This window comes from Cebus imitator, unplaced genomic scaffold, assembly GCF_001604975.1.
Source record: "Cebus imitator isolate Cc_AM_T3 unplaced genomic scaffold, Cebus_imitator-1.0 Scaffold28, whole genome shotgun sequence".
Lineage (NCBI taxonomy): Eukaryota > Metazoa > Chordata > Mammalia > Primates > Cebidae > Cebus > Cebus imitator.
In genome coordinates, this window is record NW_016107343.1 from 901,617 (window position 1) to 916,498 (window position 14,882).

The window sequence follows — 14,882 nt, forward strand, 5'->3', positions numbered from 1 at the left end:
GAGGGGCCCGTGAGGAAAAGGAGTGTAAGACAGCCTTCTATCCTCCATTCAGCCTGGTCTCAGTTTCTGAGAAGTATGGTGGATGGCTCCCCAGTACTTGCAGGTCCTGGAGTTAGGCATGAACGATAGAGGAGGTCAGGGGCTAGTCTTGCTGGATCCTCTACAGCATGGTGGGCAGGAAGGCACTCGCCAAAGGATGCTATGTGCAAGGAAGGCAGCCTGCCCACAGACCTGCCACATGCCACAAGGGACCAGAGACTGTTTTTTTTTTTTTTTTGAGATGGAGTTTTGCCTTTGTCACCCTGGCTGTAGTGCAGTGGTGCAATCTTGGCTGACTGCAATCTCTGCCTCCCGGGTACAAACAATTCTTCTACCTCAGCTGGGATTACAGGCACTCACCATCATGCCTGGCTAATTTTTGTATTTTTAGTAGAGACAGGGTTTCGCCATGCTGGCTAGGCTTGTCTCGAACTCCTAACCCTAAGTGATCCGCCCACCTCAGCCTCCCAAAGTGCTGGGATTACAGATGTGAGCCACTGAGCCCAGCCATTTTTTTTCTTTTAAAGAAAATTTCATCTGGATTATTTTTGTTAAGGAACTAAATCCAGTAATGCCTTTACTATTTGCCTATTTGCAGTTATACTCAATTTGCACAAAATTTGTATGCCGTATACAAATAGATACACATTCTCTTTACACTACGTGCACATGAATTGAAATCTGCGGTATTAACATTGTCTTTTAATGTGTATGTTTAATGTCCTGTTTCTATTATAAGCATGTCAGAAGCTGTGATCGCCTCTTTTCTTCTATTATCGTTCTTCGTCCAATCTTGATGATATAAGCTTGGTACATTTTATTGAAAGGTCAGTCGGTACTTCAGCTCAACAATGGTCAGTTATAATTGATAACTGAGAAAAAGCTGTTGGAAGAGAAAACAGACCAAAAGCCATTCAGATTGTTCCCACACACTCTTAAGGCTACTAGTTGGTATTTAAATTGGAAAAGCTGTGATTACACATTTGTTTATTTGCCCATAGACTTGTATGTGTATCTCCTGAGATGCAGATTAAATTTTGAGAAAATGTTTTGAGCAATAATTTAATATAACGCTGTGGTAGTCTTATTGTAAAACCACAGGGCTTAGTGGAAATTTTTGTTGTATCACCATAGATACCAAAATCTAATTTGATTACTCTTGTGAATAGTTGCTAACTATAATCTGATATTGACTGTTACATTTCATCAGCTGGAAGTAGTCTGCTAATTGAGCTGGAGGCAAGCCAGGGAAATCTTTCAAAGGAGTAGTTTTATATACAGCAGTTTTAATAAGCCATTCAATGAAACCTTTTATAAAAGCAACAAAGGCAAGAAGGGTCTGGACACTGAGCGTGCTTGATACATCTACCACTGAACGCAGGACAATGCCGGATCTTGTCAGTCACTCAGACCTGACTCGGCAATGTTAAATAAGAAGAGCTTAATTTATTCAGCAGCCATGAGTATCCTTATTTGCTTAACAACTCTGTCAAAAGCAACCCTCCATGTCCCTGGAGTTGAATAAATGAGCAAGGTGCCTCTTGCATCATTAGATTATGCAGGTCTATAGTTCTAGGAGGAGGGCACTGTTTGCTGCTTGATTTTTAAATCACAATTAAAGTTGTATCAGATAGCTTCACTGGGAAGAGAGTTTTTTCAAAGAGGCAGCCATATCTTTGCCTGTTATCACCTAGGAGCTCCCAAAACACTGTGAATGTTTTGTTTTTCTTTTTCTTGAGGAAATTGACATGTAGGGCAAATTGTTAGACCAGTGATTTGTGCTTGTTTAGTTTAACAAGTAATCTGCTCCTGGCCATGTGGTAGAGTGTGCTATATTTGTTGAGCTTTTCCTGCATGCCATACACTACTGAACACTTTATGTCCCTTATATAATTTCATCCTTATAACATACACTGTCATCTCCTATTGTGATGAAGAGACTCAATTTCAAAAATTTAGTAACTGGCCCACAGAAACACAGTATCAGGCTGTACGTTCCCGTCTTTAGTCTTTTTAACTGTTCTGCCTCCCACCAGGGCTTGATCATTAGATGGGAGGTGAGTATGACACTATTTGCAGGAAAAAGGTGTAAAAACGTCTCATTGGGCTGAAGTGACTGGTGTGCCATTTCTACTGGGGCCATTGAACTGAAATGAATTAGTATTTATTTCTCTATATGGTTGCATGTAATGGAGATGCCCAGTGGAAAGCAGTTGACAGGTATTAGGTGCCAATAAGTAGTCGCTACTGTCACTGGAGTTGCTTTTCAGTATGTTTGGGATGATTTTGCCCAGTCCTGTGCTTCTCAAATTTACTGTGCTTTTCGGCCCCCCAAGAATCTTGTTAAAATTCTAATTCTGCAAGTCCAGAGCAGAGCCTGAGATTCAGCAGTTCTAAACTATTCTGAGCCAATGCAGTGCTGGTGGCCCAAGGACCACTTTCTGAGTATCAAGGGCTTCATCCTTGAGCACAGCAATGGATTTCCCATGAGACAGTGTGTAGTTTTTAACTGAGATACAGCAAAATCACCAGCCCAGAGCAGACATTTGTCCTTGGTCTCAGCAAAAGAGTGAAGAGCTAGCTGAACTAACTAGGAATTTGGCATTTTAAGAGAAATGAGAAGAAGCTGGGGAGGGAAGAGAAATGAAAGAAATGCTGCAAGTGAGAGAAATACATCTTGCTAGGAAATGCGAAAGTAGTTGGAAAAAGTTGCTCTGAAGTGCGAACAGGTTATCGTGAAAAGATCTTGGTAGGAAAACCCCAAAGACAAACTGTCTCAACCTCACATTGCATTCATTATCAAGGCCCCTACTAATGAGGCAATTAAGGTTGCTAGGATACAGGCTAAGGAGGCGCCCACTCTCAGGGCCCGTCCTCTATTTGCACCACCCTGAGAGTGAGTGCCTCGTTAAATTTTGAGCCCTAGTCACTTCATTCTCCTCACCCCTGTTCTATCTATCTAACGTTGTCAGACTGGAAGGGATCTTAGTAATCACCATATTCAGCCCCCTATTTTATAGATATAGAAACTGGGCTCCAGGTTAAATGACTTGTTCAATGTAATTAAGAGTGAAATCATATTTAATGGATTCCAAGATGCACATTTCTCCCTGACAGCTGAACTGAGGTCAGAATTGTCTTATCATTGATGGCTTTTGACTTCAGTGTCATAGTTTGATTGGCAGTCTTTCACCTTTCTTCGGGGTATAAAAATAATAATGGTGCATCTTACAGTGGATGGGTTCTTATGTACCGTGAAACACAGTATTAGAGAGCAAGGCCCTTTGCCTCCTGATTCAGTGCTCCTCTGCTGCACACCTGGTGACAAGATTGTCCTGAGGTCTGTGTGGTTACTCTGATGCTTTTGGAGACAGCTTAGCTTTGTGGCTGAGGGCATGGGCTGTAGAGCCAGGCTGCCCTCCTACATACCAGCCGTCTAACTTCTGCCCATGCAGCTTAGTCCTCTGTAACTGAAGATAGAAAAAGTGTTAACTACCCAGTAGTGTCCTTGTGAGAGTAAAATGAATTAATCCATACAAATCAGTTGAAACAGTTGCTGACACATAGTAAGCACTCAATAAACATACTGTTGTTATTGATGACAGTCTCACTGACCAAGTCACCCTGGACCCCCGATAGTGTCTGTACAGTAACTTGGACCAAATAGGTGTTCCTCTGTGCATGCCATATGATTATAACTGTATTGAGAATCCTGTTAAACCCTGGACAGGATTTCTGAGTATCAGCATAATTCACTTTTTATGATTATTACAAAGAGAAACTATAGCATTTCCACCCATAAAGGGTGTTAAAAATGTAAATTGACAAAGATTTGTCTTGACTGTACAGATGTTGGTCTGCCTGCAAATGGAGCTGTGCCAGGTGAAATCCATGGCAGTTCTGCAATCTTCTGTTAACTGAGAGCCATTATTGTTTTAGTACTAATCCCACAATGACCAGGGAGTTCTGACTAGATAGCATTTGTTATGAGCCTTGATCAGATGAGACATGGTTGACCACTGTGCCTTCCTTTACCCTGCCTCCAGCTCTGCAATTAGCATTTGTATTAGCTCCATTGTGCGACTGCCTAATACAGTCATCTTGAAAGTGATGGATGTAGACAACATGATTGTTCTTCATACTTATTCTTTTTTGTTTTTTATTGTACTTTGGGCTCTGTGGTACATGTGCACATCCTGCATCCTGCAGGATTGTTGCATAGGTACCTACATGCCCTGGTGGTTCGCTGTGTCCATCTCCCCCGACTCCCGTCGCCTACATCACGCATTTCTCCCAGTGTTATACCTCCCCATCCTCCCCACTGTCCTTTCCCTCCCCTCCCTGCCACTCTCCCACCTAGCCTAGTAAGTGTTGTTCCCTTCCCTGTGCCCACATGTTCTCATTGTTCATCACCCGCCTATGAGTAAAAACATGCGGTGTTTGGTTTTCTGTTCTTGTGTTAGTTTGCTGAGAATGATGGTTTCTAGATTCATCGGTGTCTCTACAAAAGACACGAACTCGTTTTTTATGGCTGCATAGTATTCCATGGTGTATATGTGCCATGTTTTCTTTGTCCAGTCTATCATTGATGGGCATTTGTCTTCACACTTATTCTTAAACTTTTCTCATTTTTTTTTTATGATTGCTGTGTTTAACTAGGCGATTGGAGAATTTGGGTTAAGCCTCTCCTAAACCTCTTCCCTTGACCTGGCAGGATACAGTTTCTCCTCCTGAACTCCCAGGGCACTATGCAGCTGTCTTCTAACATTGATCATAGGCTTATGTGTTGGCTTATATGTTTACTTGTTTTATCTGCTGCTCTGCTGCTTGGTTATGAGGACCCTCAAGGAAGGGATCTTGGCTCACTCTTTGTCATCCTGCAGCAGCTGGCATAGTGCTTTACTGTTCTTAGTAGACATTCGATGAATGGATACCTTTTGGGTTTCTGAGTAGATCTGGAATACATTTATTTCACTCAGTTCACATATATTCTATAAATAGATAATAGCTCATCTGAGGCTATGCTAACTTCCCTAATTACCTGCCTTATAAAAGCAGGGCAAGTTATTCCCCTACAACATGGCAAACTTTATCCAGCTTCTATAAGCTACATTACACATCAATAATAGCTGTAATGGCATACCCTGATAGATGATAATAGATGACTTCAGACCAATTTGCTTCTAACACCCAGATTCTATACAATGAACCTCATGTAGCACTGATGCTCAGCTGTCAGTGAGAAAATCTATTCCATTGGTGGTGAGAGTTTCAAGAGGCTGAGCCTTGGAAGGCAAATTGAGAGAGGTTCTTGCCTTCTGTGACATAGCTGTGAACACGAAGTTGCAGGCAGTGCAGGGTTCCTGGCCACAGGCAGTCTAACAGATCCCATAAATGGAATTTTGGTTTTCCAGAACTGACAAAATAGAGAACATTTTTGGTGAACTTTTTTTTTTTTTTTGTATTTTGTTTTTTTGTTTTTTTGGTGAATTCTCTAAAAGACACTTCAGACTTCCTGCCAATCTTCGGGTAACATTTACTAAGTTTACAACTGATTTGTCTTCTTAAATACATTTTTCCCTTGATCAGTGGATGTATGTTGGGAAGGGCAGAGCAATCTGATACTGAAGATTAAACAACTATTTCTATTTGAAAGGAACTCTGCAATTCAGATGCTCAGGGATGTGTCTTGCCTCGAAGTTCTTGTAAATGTTCTTAAGGAAGAGGGTAGATGTTAAAAGTTCATTCATTCCTGAGGTGTTTCACGGTCTCTTATTTATCTCTTTCACATCCAAAAGTGTTATCCACACGTTTCAGTTCACTGTGTTACTTTGCATTAATTTAAGGTGAAAAAGGCTATTCCTAACTCGGTAAGTTGGGAAGAGGCGTGAACAGAGGAGCGGATTAGGAAAGTTAGACAAATTTCCAGCTTCTGGCCGTCTTTATTTGGTGACTTAAAAATAAAATACTTGCAGCGTTAAAAATTCTCAGAATATAAACCATAATCTCAGTTCAAGATTAGAAAAATAACAGGAGGTTTTATTTTTCATTACCTGAATAACGTCTCCTCAGTTTTCATGAGTACGGATAAGTTGACTGTACTTAAATCCTTTTTGTAACAATGCAAGGTGGGTTAATAATTACAGCATGGCAACCTTGCAGATTAGTTCAAGCCTACAGACATATTTTTTGACTAAGACTTTAGATTCAATTTTTCTAAGGCTTAGACAAATGCAAATTTCAACCAGAGAGAAAGCATATAGTTGTATTCTAGTCATTCTTTCTTGAAGTGGTTTTTATTTGCAAACAGATCAACTAAATGTGTAGTTCATAATGCATACAAGAATCAGAGAGAATCATTTTTCACAGGCCGGAGAACTTTTCTTTGTATTTCTTTGCAATAACAGCTGGGGCAGGTCATGCATGTATCTCCTGTTTCCCTGTCTCACCTCACTGTGCTTATAGCATTCATGTTGTGGACTAACAATGGAAGGACTAAAAGGCAAAAGAGCCTAAAGTGCAATCCACAGATGACCTTAGCTAACTTTGATTTTTGTTTGTTTGTTTTGCTTTTTTGTTCAAAGTGAACTTTTATGATTATAATTCTCTAGCTTTTCAGTTCATAGTTGCTACAGATCTTCAGCAGTTTGCCATTCAGTCCCATTTTGTCTGTTCCTTTCTGAAGTTGTGTGCAGCTTAGTGACCCCAGGAAAGCCCTTCCTGATGGCATGCAGCTAACTTAAGGGTGTCAAACTTCCTATTGATAGGAGCTGTTGAACTTGACAGCCTCGGATAGAGGGTGAGTATGAGGCATGAATAACTCAATTTGTTCATCTTGGTTACTTAGGGGGACTTCATAGCATAGTTTTCTCTATTATTATCAGAAAATAAATTTGCATGAAAATGTCTGTGCATTGCTCTTTTGGCCTTTTTGCAGAAAGCAGATTTACTCCTGCTATAGGGAGCTCAGTCTCTACTTTCATTTGACTTGTGGCATTATAGAGGTCAGAAGACATGGCCCATCATTAGCTGCTAAAATCACAAGGTATTCTGCATGACTGTAGCTGGCAAGGTAGCATTTCAGTCCAGTGCAGTGTGCTTTTCAGGTGTCATAGTGATTGCCTTCCAAAGCATTTGGAAAGAAAAGATAACATTAACCATCTTAACAAGTGGTAGCTTCATTCGAATGTTGAGATCCATTATTTTAACAAAATGAATGGTTTTGGGGGATATCATATGCTGAAGAGTCAAAGTTTAATATTAGTCTTGAGTTTATTTGATTTTGAACTTGCTTCATCAGAAATTAATAAATATACGAGAGAAATACGACAAGTTTTAAACATAAACACTAAGTAGATTGAAATCTTGTCTTTAACTTCAAATCATAGTAAAATTAGCAATTCACAAAGGAATTGTATATATTCCTCAGCCAATGGTAAGTGGATTACAGGATAAAAATTCCAGCTAATGAGAGCTAATCAATAGACTTTTCCTATCCTTGGAAGACACTCCAATGACCCTTCTGTTGCAGCCATTGTGAGAAACAATCATTTACCCAGTACACTTTATTCTGAGTGGAATCCGAAACCACATGGTAGGATTAGCTTGATCAGTCCAAACTAACTGACCATGCTTCCCCCCGGCCCAACCATTTGATATGGCTTAGAGAGCTCCCTGGTCATTGGGTGAAGGATTAGTACCTAGCTACCAAATTCGTGTGCAGTTTGCAAAGCTAAACTTTATAAGCCCATCTTCTGATGTTCTTATTTGGGCAGTGCTATGATCCGAGTAACAAAAGATGGCTTTTATAGGCTACATACATTCTAATGTTGAGATTCATTATTTTAACAAAAATGTGTTTCTGGAGGGATACCATATGCTGAAGAATCAAAATTTAACGTTAGTCTTGAGTTTATTTGATTTCGAAGTTGCTTCATCAGAAATGAATAAATAGACGAGAGAAATACCACAAACTTTAAACATAAATGCTAAGTAGGTTGAAATCTTGTGAATTTCTTGTGAAATCTTGTGAATCTGTGTGAATAGAATAGGTATATATAGGAAATGTGTCATAGTATTATATTTCTCTCTCTCCTTTTTCTCTAGGTTGCTTTTAAATGTATCATTGGCATCTCTATATATTAATGAGTTACTTTTCAAAATTTAGCTCTTAATAACACCATTCTTCATAAGTAGATTATATCTTTATTGACTTGTTTTGCTGGAGTTTAATGGAGGTGTTGAAGAATATTATTTATTTTTTGATTTGGGCTAAGATGGCTATAATTGAGAACAGTGTGCACTAAAAATGTAAAATTAGCAAAGCAGTTTAGAAGTCTAAATGTACCAGATCTATGCATTTCATTAAACTCTACATCTGACTTAAAAATTATAAGGCGGCTGGGTGGCTCACAACTATAATCCTAGTACTTTGGGAGCTGATCACAAGATCAGGAGTTCAAGACCAGCCTGGCCAACATGGTGAACCCACAGCTCTACTAAAAATACAAAAATTAGCCAGGCATGGTGGCCCACGCCTGTAGTGCTAGCTGTTCAGGAGGTTGAGACAGGAGAATCACATGAACCCAGGAGGCGGAGGTTGCAGTGAGCCGAGACCGCACCACTATACTCCAGCCTGGGTAACAGAGTGAGACTCCATCTAAATAAGATAAAATAAATAAAGTAGCGTCAGATCTTTCCCTTCAAACTTTAAGCAAATAAAGTGGATTTAGATTTTCAAATTTAAAACCAGAGCACAAAAGCTATTAATTAGGTTTGCATTTACTAAATTGAACAACCATGGTCCAAGACAGCATGTTATGCTTAGAATTTTCTTTTCTACACTGGGGTCTTGTTATATTGCCCAAGCTGGACTCAAACTCCTGAGCTCAAGGGATCCACCCACATCCGCCTCCCAAGTAGCTGAAACTACAGGCACATAGCACTGTGCCTGACTATGCTTAGAATTTTCTTTTTCCTGACTTTAGGGTGGTAGATAATTCAGCAGGATACAGAATAAATGTGTTGCAAAAGTTTGGAAAAGTTAAGATAGCTATGTGTTGGAGAAAAAGAACAGAATGTTTTACAAAAAAAGCAACCGGGGAGGCATTTTGGAAAGGGGGAAGATGAAGATACATAATAATGCTATTCGTAACACGGAGAAAGTGTATTTTTCCAAAGAAAGATTATAATGCTTGTTGTTTTGATGAAGTGAACCAAAAAAGTCCATTCAAGGATTCAGATTCCCTTTTCTTCCCAAAAGTAACTAGAAAGGTTCTTATCTAAAAGATTTTGTTATTATTATAGGAGAATGAAATTTTCAGTACACTCAATATTATGCAGAGTGAAAAGAGTATCCTCAAAATTTGTAGTATTTTTTGTGCATTCAGTAATTGGAGCTTTCCCAGCTATTCACAGATTGTGGTATTTCCAATTCTTCTTGTTTCATAATCGCACCTAGTAATTATGAGAAAATAATTTTTAACTGTCCTCTCTGACCTGATTAAAATTACATTGTGCTAGGGACTACTAGCTGATAAGTTCGAAGGCTCTGACGCGAAAAACCCGTTGTTGGTTGTATGTTTCAGTTAACATTCATGATGACTTTGTCTTGCATGAATTACTACTTAGAGTATTACTGACCCATATTAATGGGATCAAGACCAATACATCTTCTGTAAAGGAGAAGTTTTGCATCACTGAACAATAAAGCAGGACAGCATAGTTTGTGGAAAAGAAGATTTAGAACTACATAGCCCATTATTTCACTTTCTGTGACATAATTGTAGTGAACTCTTGAACTTGTAGGGAATATATGCAAAATTAAGACCAAGGAAATAATGATATTTTCCTCCTTAGATGATGCAAGGCCTAGTGTACACAGTGACATCACATCACCACATTGGCTGAAAAAGCATTTGGGAAAAGTCAAGTCTGCATGTCTGACTTGTGAATTACATTAAGCCTAAACCTAATAGCCCAAGTTGCTAGACGGAAAAGAGGAAAGGGAGAGTTAAAATTGCTTTGAATTAAAATTGGAAAAAGATGAGAACCTTTGTAGAAACTTAAATCACCCCAAAACATGACTACCAAAAAGTAGCATTTCTAGGAGTAGTTTGATTTATATTTCACGAGGACTGTCACTGGTTCATTCAGCAAATGCTCACTAGCACCTACTCTGAGTCAGCTATTGTGTTAGGCACTTGGGATACGGCAGCAAAGGGAATGGGAAAGATTCATTCTCGAGCTCACATTCTAGTAGAAGATTTGAACAATAGACAGTAAACATAATAAATGAGCAAATGCTATAGTATGTTAGAAAGTGGTAATAGCCGGAGAAAAGAAAGCATAGAACAGAATAATAGTGACTTGGAGTATGTGTGGGATGAGCCAGCGAGTGGGCAGTTGTCACAAGTTTGATTTCCTAGAAGATCCAATCCATATCATGGCATCTCTCCCCTGCCACACACACTTTGTAAAATAAATCTATTTTAAGATACTAGCCAACTGCTTCTCAAAAAGGTTAAGTAACTTGCCTTAGATCAAGCATCTGTTAAGAGAGAAATCTGTTTACCCTAAAATATTTTTATCATACCCTGCTGCCTCCCAGCTCAGTGTCTCCCTGCTCCCCTGTTTCTGTTGCTTTCTGCCAGGGATATCTTTGGCTCAACCGGTTATCTCAGGATGGTATGCTGCAGATGTTTTATCGGGCGCTTGCTTTTTCCAGGCCACTCAGGGTTCCAGTGCCAGATATAGCTCATTGCTATAGTTACATTCTTGGGAATAGCAGCTTATAATAACTGGAAATTAGACATGCATGAGAGGGTAAGGAGGCTAGGATCAAAATGTTAAGATGTAGAAAGTAGGTTAGAGGCCAGAGCTGTATAATAGATGAAGGGAGAAAAATTACTTAACAAGAAAATTGTGTCCAGGGCTGGTGCTAAGGACAGTAAATAAGGCATGACTCATAAAGGAAGCAAAATCACCTGAAGAGTTAGTGCCGCTGGTTCTTAAAACTCACATACAGTATCTCATTCCGTGCCTGGGGCCTGGAAAGTGGGGTTTATGGCCTCATTTCATGGATAGCTAAACTAAGATTGGAAAAAAATTAGGTGACTTGCCTAGGGTCACAAAGGTGGGATGAGAATTCAAATGTAGGTTCTCTGGTTGCAAAACCCCCTTCTTTCTACTACACCAGAGAGTAAGATTAGAAGAGAAAGAAACAGAGGCCAAAAGAACAAATACAGCCACGTCTGTCCTTTGGTGTCCTCCACCAATTCTTCCTTGACTAAAGATTGAGTTCTACTCGAGTTCTGATTTAAGAAACATTGATAGAGAGGTGGCAAGATTTATTCCCACCCATGCCTACCAGTTTTCAGGGACTGCCTTCCTCTCGGTGGAAACTAACTCACAATTCTCATATTGTCTTTACAGCAACTTCTAGAGCTACAGCTTTTAGCTTACTGTGGACAAGAATAGCTAGCTTTTATTAAGCACTTACTCTCTGTTAGACAGTGTTCTAAATTTAATTCATTTAAACTTCATAAAGTGCCTGTGAAGTAGGGTCTGGTATTTTCTATAGTTTACATACAAGCAAATTGAGGCGTAGAGAAAGGATATTTCCTGAGATTTCACAAATAAATGAAGGACTTGTGTTTTAAATCCAGCAAGTCTTTAACCACAATGCTATGCTGCCTCTCAAATGAAAGATGAGTAGCTACCATAAACTAATAGTTCCCGGTGCTTTGCCAGTGATTGAATCATTGCAACAACTCTGGAGGCAGGTTTTTTAAATTATGATAATTTTATTTTACAGCTGAGGAGACTGAGTCACGGGTTGGTTAAACTATCTGCCTCAGTTACACAGCTACCAAGCAGTAGAATCTGGATTCAAATCCCAACAGAATTGAGCCAGTTCTTGATAAAATTGCATTACATGAAAGTGTTATTGGTCTTTAAATTCTTAAGACGTTAATGACCTTGGAAGGTGAATGGAATCTGATCATCTTTTTTCCATCCTGCTTGCTTATTAGTTGAGGGCTACAGAATCAAGATTGTATGGACTAGGTGGAAAACTGCTTTTTATCTTAGGCAAATAGGTAATTATGCTTACTTGTAGAAGAAAGGAGTGAGATTATATAGCATCTCTTACAGCTGTCACTAAAGAATGCCCTCTATGTTTAGCATCAGGAACTGGCACTGTCCCACAATTGCTCCTTCACAGCAGTGGCTCTCAAAGTAGGCACCCACCAAAATCCTAGCGTTAAATGCTGAATGTGAAAATACTAAATGCTAAAAGCAAATAATGGTAGGCCTAACTTGCAGAAAACAATTATGCAGATAGAATTTTGTTCATTGAATATTTCTTTCTCATGAATTCTTCTTGAATCTTTGGAGCCTGGCTTCTTAGTGAGTGACAATATAAATGAAGAACAAACACAAAGCATTGGAAATTACCTGATCTGCTTCAGCTATATTTTGGGAGTATCCAAGAATGCAGTTTCCTATTGCATTCATAACATGGGGATCATCACGTTTTGGGGTTCCTCTAGGAGAACTCTAGCTCCCAGATGGAGGCCATAAGGTCAAGCAGCCAGCATGGAGCAGGACATTTGGTGGAAAATAGGTCACACATTCTACATGGCTTTTCACTCTGGCATCTGGTTTAGTATAGAGAAGGCCCACTCAAGGAAAGTTTGTTTCAGAGGAAAACACTCAAGTAGGAGTTCAGAGAAGCTTTACTGTTGCATTGCACCAATTGGAATGGGAGACTTTTTTTTTCATTTCATTCTCAAACGTAGTTCGCATCCTGGTCTTCCTCCTTCCTCCCACCCCATGACTCTCATTCAGCTGTGTTGTGAAGGTTCCACAACCCCTTTAAGGTTTATGGTCTTATGAAGCACAGCTGGATAGAGGTTCTTTATTCTTAAGCCTTTGGAAGGCTTCCCTTTGAAAGTTTACAAACGCCCCATCTCTTTTCTCTAGGTAGGAACATTAGGAGCAGACTTTAGTGGAAGTGAGGCATACTCAGTATCTACCAAACACAATCAGGTACACGGAAGTCATTCCATTTCTGACTGGAGGGATTGTTTCCCATTCTTTTACTTAAAAGCAAGTAAGCAGATGGACTGGAGCAAATAACAATAGTCAAGACCCTCTGCAGAATGGTGGAAGCACTCAGGAATGGCCTCCCACCCCTGTGGGCCATGAAGTCATTACATTCTCCTGATGTTCTGCCTTCGCTCTGTGGTCTTCCAGAACAGTTGGAAGCTGCAGTGTGCTGTGCTTCTCTGCAGGAGCTCGCCTTCAACCCCCACCCCCCACACAAACACACCTGCAAGCTGCTTTAGTGGCTGTTCCACCTGCGGCTTTAAGAATAGATAAAACAATCAATAGCAGATAAGTGGTATCATGCTGCTTCAAACACAGAGGGAAACAGTGGGTCCCCTTTAGACAGTTAAAACAGCAGCTACAAAAATGAAGAGCAATGACTTGGGGGAAGGACCAATCCGACATCTTTTGACCATTTGGCCAGTAGCTAGTGGTGCACCAAAGAAGTAACTTAAACAAGTTCAGAATCCAAGAAAAAAAAAAGTTGGATTGATTTGGACATCAGAGTGGGGCAAAACATTCTATTGTTCGGCACTGTTTTGATCAAAGATAGATGATAGATGTCAGGCTGATCTGTCAAAATCATCGTAGAGACGATGGGTTTTATATTTTTGTATAGTCAGCTTTGGGGTGCTTTGTACACCTTCACATAGCTGGCCAGTTAACCTTCAGAGCTTGAACTACATTATTGCCTCAGTCTTCCTCGTTGTCACAGAGCAGAGAGGTTTTTCATATGCTGTGCTTGTGAAATCTTAAGGCTTTTCCATTGCTCTGCCACCCCCATTCCTGCGTTTCTCATTCCTCCTCTGGCAAAAGGCATTTTGAGGCCCATGTTTGCGTGGCATCCCATGTTTCACAAGCGCTTAGGGCCTGTGATTTGCTGCTGTGGCCCCAAACTCTTGTTAACTGCCCCCTGTCTGGGGTCTGTTTTTTCAGGCCAAGGCTCTACCAGTCCATGAATGAGCTAGCAGCAGGTAGGTCAGCATGGGCATCTGGGCCACCTGAATTGGAATTAAGGGAGAACAGACTTTTGTTTTTGTTGACTGTCAAACAACTCTGTTAGTTGTGGCCTAAGTCTTTTCTAAGTCACATTGACAAGAATGAGAAATGTCAAAAGGGAAATCTTTAATATTAAATCATATTTACTTCATATGCAAACATCCATAGGTGTATTTTTATATGAGAGCTTTTATAAATAGGGAAAATAGTATTGGGTTTTGAATGATTAATTATTTTAAGTTTCTATTCTTCAAGCTGCTAGACTGCTTACAGAAAATGAGACCTTCAAGTTCTTGCAGTTAAGATTTCCTGATAACCTTGAGCACTGAAAGAAACTAAACCTTGATGTTTCTTGGAGTTTTTATTAAAACTGAACAATTTTGTAAAGAGAATGTGATTGAAGAGCAACAGTATAGCTGATCCATCATAAATTAAAATTAGCTAAGTGCTCATGAGGGATTTGTGCCATGTCTTCAATTCCTTCCCAAAGAAAGCTATGATGACATTCTCAGCTTTGCACTGTCCGCTGATATAGCACTGGCCCTACTGTAATAGAATTTGTGTGTGTGTATGTGCGTGTTTACCTAACTCATAGACTGAGCATCTAAGATCAGTTTACCCAGTTTTCAGCACGGTGGTCAATCAGTGGTTAATCAGTGCTGAGCAATTGAATAGCTACACAGTCCGCAATTGCTTGGACGTGGTTCTTTTAATACAGGCAGCCCATATTCAGT

At 39.8% G+C, this 14,882-nt stretch overlaps 1 protein-coding gene and 1 long non-coding RNA gene across 8 annotated transcripts in view; both read left to right on the forward strand.

The window, feature by feature from the left end:
- Positions 1 to 14,882, forward strand: part of NCAM1 (neural cell adhesion molecule 1) — a 311,329-nt gene that overhangs the window by 119,984 nt on the left and 176,463 nt on the right. The window lies entirely within an intron of this gene.
- The window catches only part of LOC108300515, a 47,673-nt gene continuing 39,394 nt past the window's right edge, over positions 6,604 to 14,882 (forward strand). The window contains exon 1 of the long non-coding RNA XR_001823467.2: positions 6,604 to 6,838. This is a non-coding gene — a long non-coding RNA (uncharacterized LOC108300515). The remainder of the gene's footprint in view (positions 6,839 to 14,882) is intronic.